This window comes from Quercus suber, unplaced genomic scaffold, assembly GCF_002906115.3.
Source record: "Quercus suber isolate HL8 unplaced genomic scaffold, Cork oak 2.0 scaffold_41, whole genome shotgun sequence".
NCBI classification, from domain to species: Eukaryota; Viridiplantae; Streptophyta; class Magnoliopsida; order Fagales; family Fagaceae; genus Quercus; species Quercus suber.
The window spans coordinates 1,705,599-1,716,346 of NW_027069506.1; positions in this window are offsets into that span (position 1 = coordinate 1,705,599).

Here is a 10,748-nt window from a genome sequence, read left to right on the forward strand (position 1 = left end):
CTTGTGCTTGTGCTTGACAACTTGTGCTTGTGTTGTGTGCTCTAGGTATTTGTATTTTCTTTGTTTGGCTTTTATGTTATTGTATGTTTTGCGATTTTGCCCATTTTATAGTTGATTAAAGATATTAAATTATTTTTTCAATTTTGTCTCATGATTGTTTAATTTTAATTAAATATACTTTGGTTTATACATATTCAGTTATGAAGTATTGTATATATACATGGCCCCCACGAATATAAATTCCTGGCTCCGCCACTGCCTAACTACTTGCACATGAGAAAGCTCTTCCTCCCCTCACATGATACAATTTCCTTACACAGAGTCACAAACTTTTTAATTTTTTTTTAATAAGTAAAATACATTTTGATCCCTAAATTTAATGTTGTGCAGATAGCACCCCAGGACTCCAATCAATAACAGTAAATAAGCGGAAATTAAATAACAAGCACACACAAGGAACACAAGAATTTACATGGTTCGGCAAACTGCCTACCTCCACTGAGATGACGGAGAAATTTCACTATAAAAATAGGGAGATACAATAGTGCACAAGAACACTCTCAAGAAACCCAAATCCCAATACACCCTATCTCTCTCTCACCCACAAGACAAGAAAATACTATTCTTCTTCTTATGCGGTTGCTGTTAGGTTTTTAGGAATTGTTCTAATTCTTTCTATGTATTGCCGTTTAACACAAACCTAATATATATATATATATATATAGGTCGGCTATCACTAGGAATTATATTCCTAGTTGAATTCGGTCAACTGTGACCAACTTAAACAAACATGGGCTTGTGGCAATTCAAGCCACACGCAAGCACACTTCAACATTTAAAAAATAATAATAATAATTACTTTTCACCTCTAAATTATTAAAAAGTTTGTTTTTATTTTGTAAATAATTTTTTTAATAGTTTAAAGAAAAAAATAGGAATAAAAATATAACTTTTTTTTAGTAGTTTAGGGAATTTTTTATTTTTTATTTTTAAGTTTAAAAACTAATTTTTTTTTTGGATAAAATTTAAGAACCAAAATAATATTATATATAATATTCAACTGTTGGATTACATATTCTCTATGTTCTTAACATGTATATCAAATTTCATACTAATTGGATGCTATATTTATTATTCAACCTGGAAACAATCTTTTATGCACAATTTAAATATCAAATTTGACATTTAAATACTTAATCATGATATCGTTATTGACCTTAGATTATCTTGAAATTTTGTATACGTGTAGAGTATAAGAAAAGATCTAATCTAGCAGCAGTGGATTTATCAAAATTTGCTTTCAATAAAATGCTATTGAGTGGTATAATAATGCTTAAAGTTATATTAAGCGTAATTTGATTCATATGTGTGTGTGTTATTATTATTAATTATTAATTTTTTGTATTTTAGAATGAGCCACACACCCCCTAAATGAAAGAGCAATANTTTCTTTTTCTTCTGTATGTGTGCATGGTAAGTGAAGTGAACTAAGTCTCCCACAACAAAATACCTCAACTATGCCACTAAACAAAAAAATAAATAAATAAATAAAACAAACTAGCAAAATATCAAGCAATTTATTTGAAATCTATATGTTCCAAGGAAAATGTAAGCACCGTAGGCAGTGTTGCTAGAGAATAGGTGTCATCATCCTCAGCTATAACAAGAACATTATCGCCTTCTTGTAGTTGTAGGACATAGCACTACAACAAAATGTATTTTTAGTGATGAAAATTAGTGAGGAAATATTTTTCGTCGCTAAAAATACAGACTAATAATGAAAAAAGTTATAACATTTAGTGATGAAAATTATTTTTCGTCGCTATTGTGATTTGAAAGATGGGCGCTAGTAGAGGGAAACTTTGGCACGAGCTTAATTAATCTATAGCGACGAAATATTTTGTCGCTGAATGTTGAAATTTTTAGTGACGAAATATTTCGTCATTGTAGGTATTGCTGTGGATAGTATTAGTGACGAAAATACTTTCATCACTATAAGGAAGAATTAGCGACGAAAAATAGTCGTCACTAAAAATGATAATAGTTTTGCACATCATTGTTTTAGAGACGAAATCACAATTCGTCACTAAAAGTATGCTATAGCAATGATGTATGAATTTCGTCTCTAAAAATATCTACAAAATCTGGGTTCTTTAGTGACGAAATTGACCTTTGTCGCTAAAAACTTAAAAGCCTAATACCTTTTGCAACAAAGAGGAAGCAATAGTGACGGAACAATTCGTCGCTAAAGACCTCACTATAAGGACATCAAATCGGCCCCATTTCAATACCCAGCTAACTCTATCTTTTCGGTCAAAAAAAAAAACCCAGCTTGACTCTTTTAGAGTTTTCCCAAACCAAAAATACCCAGGTCAATGCTGATAAGAGCCAGCCATTGCCATTTTGAAGAAAGCCAACTATCGCCGATTTAAAGGAAGCCAACCGTTGCCGATAACCGCATACCCATTCGCGACGGTTCCGACGACCAACACCGATATGAACCCATCTGCGATGGTTTCAAAGTCGTCACTATCGATAACCACAAAACCAACCCATTCATGACGGTACCGGCTACCAACGCCGTTACGAACCCATTCGCGATGGTTTCAGCAACCAATGCCGATAGGAACCCATTCGCAATGGTTTCGGCAACCATCATCGATGCACACCCATTTGTGACGATTCGAGCTCTGGCACCCATTCGGACTCTTGCTTGTAAGCCCCTTGACTTCTCAATTTATTTTAATTTTATTTATTTTAATTTTCAAATTTTTTTTTTCTGAGAACTATGAAAAAGAAACTAGTTGCTAGCTTTGTCATTCTTTAAGATTCCATTAAAAAAATTCCAATAAGCCTTTTTCGTATTTTATATCAAAATTTATTTAGTACATAAAAATCATGAAAATTTATTATATAGATTTAATATTTATAAAAAATGTATTAAATATGGCAGATGTTTTTAATAAAATTTGTGTAATATATTTATAATTTTGTTTCATTACATTGTTGTGCTTGTGCTTTTTATGCTATACTCATATTGATATTCATTTTGTACGTTGTAGTTGGAGTATTTGGTGCAAGGATTGGGAACTGTATATGTGTGTGTTTCTATGAATAGTGGGTGGCTATTAGAATAACCAAAACATTTGGGTATGTCTCATTCATGGATTCGAGCCAGGTCAGTCCGGAAGAGGCAATGTGGTCTTGTTGGTTTACTTTATAGAAGCACTTCTCTACACAATTGTGTGATTGACCCAATCCCATATATTTATAATTTAAGATTAATACACCGTTTAATAGATACAAAATTATGTTTTTTTATTTATTAGTTTGAGTATTATTAGAAATTTAATGGTTTTTGGTTGAATGTGATGACAAGGTTAGTGATTGTTTGGGTTGCTGTGGGGGAATAGAAAAAGGCTTAGATTTGTGAAAGTCAAAGACCAAAACTTAGCCAACAAATCAGACTTGTACACTTAGCTTAATTATAGTAAGTAAAATCTGTTCAAATACCTACAAAACTTTATACTTGTGATGTTTGTGATTGGTTGTAGTGGGTTGTTATGTTGGAGCAAGCGAGTGGCTTGCATGGTGTTATAAGGTGGTTTAAATTCATATTGGGAGTGTTTTTAATTTCTTGGAAATGTGAATGAAACATGTTAATTAGATGTGATGAGTATTACTTTATTCAATTTCAATACTTGTAAGCATTGTACTTGTGATGTTTGTGATTGGTTTTGTGGTGAGTTGTTGTGTTGGAGCAAGCGGGTAGGTTGCATGGTGTTATAAGGTGTTTTAAATTCATATTAAGAGTGTTTTTAATTTCTTGCAAATGTGAATGGACCTTTTTTATTAGATGTGATGAATAGTACTTTAATTTATTTCAATACTTGTAAACACTCTATGCTTGTGATATTTGTGATTGGTTTTGTGGTAGGTTGTTACGTTGGAGTAAGAGGGTGGCTTGTATGATGTTATAAGGTGGTTTAAATTTATATTGGGAGTTTTTTTTTAATTTCTTGCAAATGTGAATGGACTTTGTTGATTAGATGTGATCAATAGTACTTTAATTGATTTCAATACTTGTAAACACTCTATGCTTGTGATGGGTTGTTGTGTTGGAGCAAGCGGGTGGTTTGCATGGTGTTATAAGGTGGTTTAAATTCATATTGGGAATGTTTTTAATTTCTTGCAAATGTGAATGGACCTTGTTGATTAGATGTGATGAATAGTACTTTAATTGATTTCAATACTTGTAAACACTCTATGCTTGTGATGTTTGTGATTGGTTTTGTGGTGAGTTGTTGTGTTAGAGCAAGCGGGTGGCTTGCATAGTATTATAAGGTGGTTTAAATTCATATTGGGAGTGTTTGAGTGTGCAATGTATATTTTTTAAAGTATTAATATAGACTTGTGCATTCATGAATGAGATAGCATGAGCTGTGCATTCATGAATTAGATATTAGAATATATTATGCATGAGTTGTCCTTATTTTATTAAGGTAGCATTGATTTGAACAATGGACTTATTGATGGGAAATGGACCAATAAGGATTGGCTGGTAAATTATTTATGTGTATATTATTATTATCCAATGTTTGCTATATTATGTTGTCAAATGATTAGTTTAATACTTAGATGAGGTAAATGTATACTATTTTATTTATGATCTAATAAATATCTTGAATTTTCTTTATTAGGAAAAATCAAGAAAGAACTTTGAAAATAAGAACAAAACTTCAGGAAAACATAGATGCGGGACAAAGGTACTTGCTGTTAGTGTTGATGAGAAGGTGCATGTTTTTTCATTTTCTTAAACCTTAATATATTACATGTTGTGATTAATTAACTATATCTATCTAATAGTCGAATGTTAATTAATTAGACAAATAATAATGGTGGTCAAGTTCCTGAATTGGCAAAAATCTTCAAAAATGTTCATTTCAATCCAAATACAAATATGTGGATACACCCTGAGGATGAAGCAACATATGTATGTGTATAATTCCATCCCTATAACATATGTAGTATTAATGTTGTGATTGTTTGTTTCTTTCTCTCTTTCAAATGATAGGAAACTATTCTCAAAGTGCAAGAGGATCATTGTCAAGATCCTAATGCAATTCCCCTTACACAAGAGGAGATCTCAAACTTGGTTTTTAAGAAGAAGTTCGGTATTGTAAAAGGACTTGACATGAGACCTTCATCTTCTCTAGTAACCACTGTCTCTTCTAGTTCCTCAGTGGAATATATACATCGGCAAGAAGAGGAGCGAGCTAGGGAGCAAGAGGCGTGAGCTAAGCAAGAAGAGGTCCAAAAGAATATTCTTAACATTTTGAGGAGCAAGGGTTATGATTATGCTTTTACCTATAGGGATGGTTCATCTTCAAGTTAAAACATTTATTGGTTAGTACTTTATTTTAGCAATGACTCGCACTACATGGTGTGATTACTTTTTTTGATACATTATTTGAAACTAATTGTATTATATTATACTTGAAAATCTATATTTGCTTTCTACAGCTTATACATTAGAAGTTGTGATTTTAATTCATTGGTGTGGCTACTCTTAATGCATTGTTATAAATGTTTCTTATAACATAGTTAGTGTTTTTACTTCACAATTTTAATGTAGTATTGTTTTTATATTTGTGCAGATTTCTTATTGGTGGCTTTTAGAAGATTTACTTTTGACATTACTTGAAGACATAAGAGGACATCTTCCGTTGGTTTTAATTATATTATGTTACACTTTTTGTATTATTATAAAACATCTTGAGTTATTATATGTGTTGCAAACAATTATTGTATGGAAGGAGTTTGAATTGGATACTTGTTTTATTTTTTACTTGTGGAATGTATAGATCTTTTTTTTTTTAAATGTGTTATTCAAATGTGAGGTTTTAATAATGTAATGACAGGTTACAAGTTAATATCAAAGTCATGAAAAAAATAAAAACAGAAAATAAGGTTTAGTGACGAATTTTTTAGTCACAAATGTAAGGTTGAATTTAATCAACCATCTTATTGGCTTTATTCCGTGACCAATTTGCTTGTAATTTAGCACTTAGTAACCCTGTATCTAGGTGGAAAAATTGTAAGGGTAGTGTGTGAAAAGATGTGAAGAAAAGTTCAAGAGTGTGCAAGAAAAACAGAGTCTCGCGACTAGGACTCGCGGGTGGTTCACGACTGGCAAGCCGCAAAATGCAGTCACGTGAGAGGCACACTGGGAAGCTGAAGGGTCGCGCCAGCTATCACGCTACAGGACAAAAGTTCCAGTCTGGCCAGGCCGTTACGTCGCGACTTAGCCAAGTCGCGAGTTCAAGTCGCCAACTTGCCCTGTTTGGCAAAAACTGACGTTTTGCATTCCCTTCTCACCCTACTATATATACACCCTTATACCCATCATTTTGAGAGAGCTTCTAGAGAGAATTTTGTGAGAGAAAACCCTAGAGAAATACAAGATTGATTCATCCCCAATCTTCATCTAAAGAGACTCTACAAATTCCTCTACTCTTTTCTTCTTCATTGTCATACCCTTGAGAGGTCATTTACCAAACCCTTGTCTCACCACACCCACGTCTGTGAGAAGGTCCATTTGGTGCTTTGGGAAGCAGTTTGGAAATGAACCAATATACATTGGTTGATGCTATGGTCAAGTAGCGGAATCCGGAAAGTTAGAGAAGAAATAGGTTCGGCGTAACCTCGTTGGAGCAAGAAGCTTGGAGGGCTTAGGTACTTGGGTAGATTAGGCTTGGAGGGTCTTCTGCTGTTCATGTATCCCAACTATATTTAGTGGATTATTTGACCGCTTGGAGGGCGGCGGAGAGGTTTTACGCCGAGGACTTCGGTTTCCTCTTCGATAACACATCGTGTGTTGTCCGTGTGTTTGCATCTTTTTTCCCTTTACCTTTGCCTTATATTTACTGCTGTGGATGTGTTTATATTTGGCTTAGATTGTTCTATCAATTCAGTTATAAGCTTGTTATCATATTCCGCACATAAATTGTTTGATATAAAGCTTGAATTGGTATTTTTGTTATTTGGGGTCTAAACTTTCAAAGGTGTTTTATACCCTTTTTGAACTTTCACAACCTAATCAATTGGTTGGTTAGACGTTCCATTGAAACCTTAGAGCCTAAAAATTTCTCTAGCAAAATCACTTGAAAAATTGGCCTCCTAGCTTCAAAGAGTGCAAGAATAGTTTTGTGATCATTTGATTTAGTTTTCTAACATTTAGTTGTTGAAAAACTAATCTCATTCTCATTGATTTTCAATTTCACTCACCATCACTTTCTTGCCTATATACCTATGTAAGGACTTTTACATCCCAAGATGTTCAAGGTTTAATTTCTCTTGAGTTACAGCTTTATACACATCACTACAATGATTGGTAAAACACATCCCTTTTAAGGTGTTAAAAGTTAAGGTATGAATCCGTCCCAAGATCCATATCCTCTATCTTAATTTTTTTTTCTTTGCTTCCACATGTTTACATGTTATTTCATGATTTTTGTCCTCGAAGTAATGATGGTGTAACATGTTGCTCATTGGCTACTTGCTTCATTTCTTACAAAATCATGTAAAATTGTAAATCTGCTTAAAGTGGCATACACTTGAAATGATGGGCGTATACATCTCTTACTTAGCGTATGCTAGGTCTTGACAAATTAGACTTTTTCTTCCAATTACTTTTTTGGAATATGGCATGAAACCTAGGTACATATGCCTAAAGAATTAGGTTTATGCCTGTTAAGTTTAGAACCTTGGAAAACACAGTATGTTTAACCTAATTTATTAGGCAAGTAGTTACTTAAGTTAATTACTTAGATCTAGGTTAAACATTCATCACATGAAATAAACACAATGGAATGGTAAATAACATAAGATGTGATGACCTCAGAAAACCAATGAAACAACTCGTTTCAAAGGAAAAAACTTGAAGGGAACAATACCAAAAGAACAATCCACTATATCAAGTTGGGATTTACAATCAAGAATACCAATTCGTAGTAAATCAAACGTAGTTACCAAACAGGGGTCTGAGCTCCATAAACTTCCTTGATTTGGATCTATTCTCACATGAACCATATGTTCATGCTTTGATCTTTAGTATGCTTGATGGCTGAAGGCTTGGCAGCGACTGTACTCCACCGGTACTAGCAACATGGATTTGATCTCTGGTAAATGCTTGTAGAGTTAGAAGGTTACAGAACCTCACAGATCTCATAGGAATAACTCTTAAGACTTGAAAAATGTGTATTAGGGGTTTTCCTTTTATACCTAACAGTGTTGGACTCAAACCCTAAACATTTCGTGAGCTATTAGGCTTCAATTAAAATTCTGCAGATAGCAGTTTAATTGGTTGAAGGTCTTTCTTAATCAGTCAAGCTTGATAGATTTTAACTTCTTCTTTCTACAGCTTGTACATTATTGAATCTTGACTTGTCTCTACTTAAGCAATGTCTAAAACAGTTCAAAGACCGTAAGATCTAATCCTAGACAAGTTTTTGTTCTTTGTTTGCCAACATACAATAAATTTAGCTCCTAAACATATAAGTCTAAATATTTAGAACCTAACAATGCCAATTTCATCTAGCATAGGCTTGCCTAGGAAAACCCCAGATTTTGACTTTTTTTTTTTAATGCTATTTAATTGTTTTTACTTGCCTTATCTTTCTTTATTCATGTATATTTGTTTCCTTTCTTACTATTCTTTCCTACTTTGTTTTAAAACATTTAATAAAACCCAAAATACAAAAATATATTCTTTGCTTTTTTTAATTACCATTGTGCACCATTGGTGCAATGGTCACTTCATAAGTATAAGTACTTGTGGGATGTGAGGGACAAGGGTTGGGATCCAAGTCTCTATGAGAGAAAGCTTCACACACAGATTTACTTAGATTAAGCTAGAGTAGAATTTCTATCTTGTATAAAATAAAGAAATAAATAAGCCATTTAATTCCTCCCTTCATTTCCTTTCTCTTTTTCCTTTCCAATCAAGAAAGATAATTGAGCATAAATCGTAAAACTTTCCAAAAAGTTTCAAGTCAACAGCTATTTAAAATTCAAAATCATTTTAAAAAAAAATTAACTGTTCAAAATAAGGAAAGTCTCTGCCATTTAAAACTCTTCTAATAATTTGAAAAGGTAATTAAGCCTAACAATTGGTTCAAAATTAAATACTTTCCAAATGAACCAATAAAGATTTAATTAAGGGGATGAGAACTAAATACAAGTCAATCCTAATTTAATTGATCAAAAATTCTGATTAGGTAATTTTCAGGAGAAAGTTTAATTAATCTTTTAACTTTTTTGTTTCTCAAAAAAAAAAAAAAAAACCTTTTAACTTTAACTTAAATCCTATTTGAATTTGAATTATGAACGGTTTTAGACCCCTTAACACACAACCAAATTGAGTAGCTTAGTTAATTAGTCAAGTTATTACTTAGTTAAATTAAATAATTCTAGGTTAAAACAATCAAAAAATCATATCAAGAATATATAGCAGCGGAATAATAAATAACATAAAATATGATCACCTAGGAAAACCAAACCGGTAAAAAACTTGGGGACGATTTTACCCATCGATCCTCAAGGCAAAATTGAATTCACTATGAAAGAATCGAATTTCATACAAAAGGACTTACAAGCTCCCCGCTCGACTTCCTAATGCTACCTACCAATAGAACTTACTGACACGACCCCTTGCAAGCTCCGAATCCACGGACTCCTTCTTTCTTGAATTCTTCAATCAGCTACAAGCACCCACGCTTGATATTCTTTAAACTTTAATGGTAGCAACCTAGTTGATCATCAAGATGTTGAAGTAATCTCTATCTTGAAAACCCTAAACTTTGTGTAAAGGAAAACTTCTCTAGATCTCACAAGAGATTTACACAAAACAGCAATGTATGAGCAACAATACAACTGGAGCAACTCTAAAAACGTGGCTAGGGTTTTGCCTTATATACTTAGGGCAAAAACATAAAACCCTAAACATTTAATGAGTTAGGGCTGAGTAGGAAAAACTGCAGAAAACGCAATCTGGTCGACTTTCGATCGATCGAGTCTATTATTCGATCGATCGAGCCAGACCGAAATGCCCCAATGCATCTACAGTCTCTCGATTCCAACTTTACAATAATTAATCAACTTTGAGCAAGCTTAAACAAGACTAAACATATTGTTTTGATCATGGTTTGCCAATATTACAAATTAGAGTTTTAAATACATAAATTCCTAAACCTTTAAAACCTAACAAACTCCCCCTTTGGCAATCCGTGACAAAACACAAATTAAAAGCTTAAAGTTTACAAGTAAAATGCCATTTACAAAAATAATGCTCATAAACACAAATTCAATCCTAACTACTATCCATCAGTTGCAAGTGTAGACAGCAGCTCAGTTGAATCAACCTGTATATTCCTAAAATACTCAACAAACGCATAAACGCATGTGTGACAGAAAAGAGTAAAACAACAGGTATAACATTCTTGTAAGATTCACACAACACAAAATAAAGACATATATTAATGATCAACTCATAAATATAAATCAATAAGCAGTGAATCACAAAGCAACAAGAATCAATGAATATATCATGTATATCAATCAAAGTAATGAATATATCATGTAAAGCAATCAAAGTTACTCCCCCTAACATGAATATCCCCAAAAATGATATATAAAGTGAAGCACTTAGATACAATCTAAAAACTCCACAAGCTCCTCAAAAACAAAAA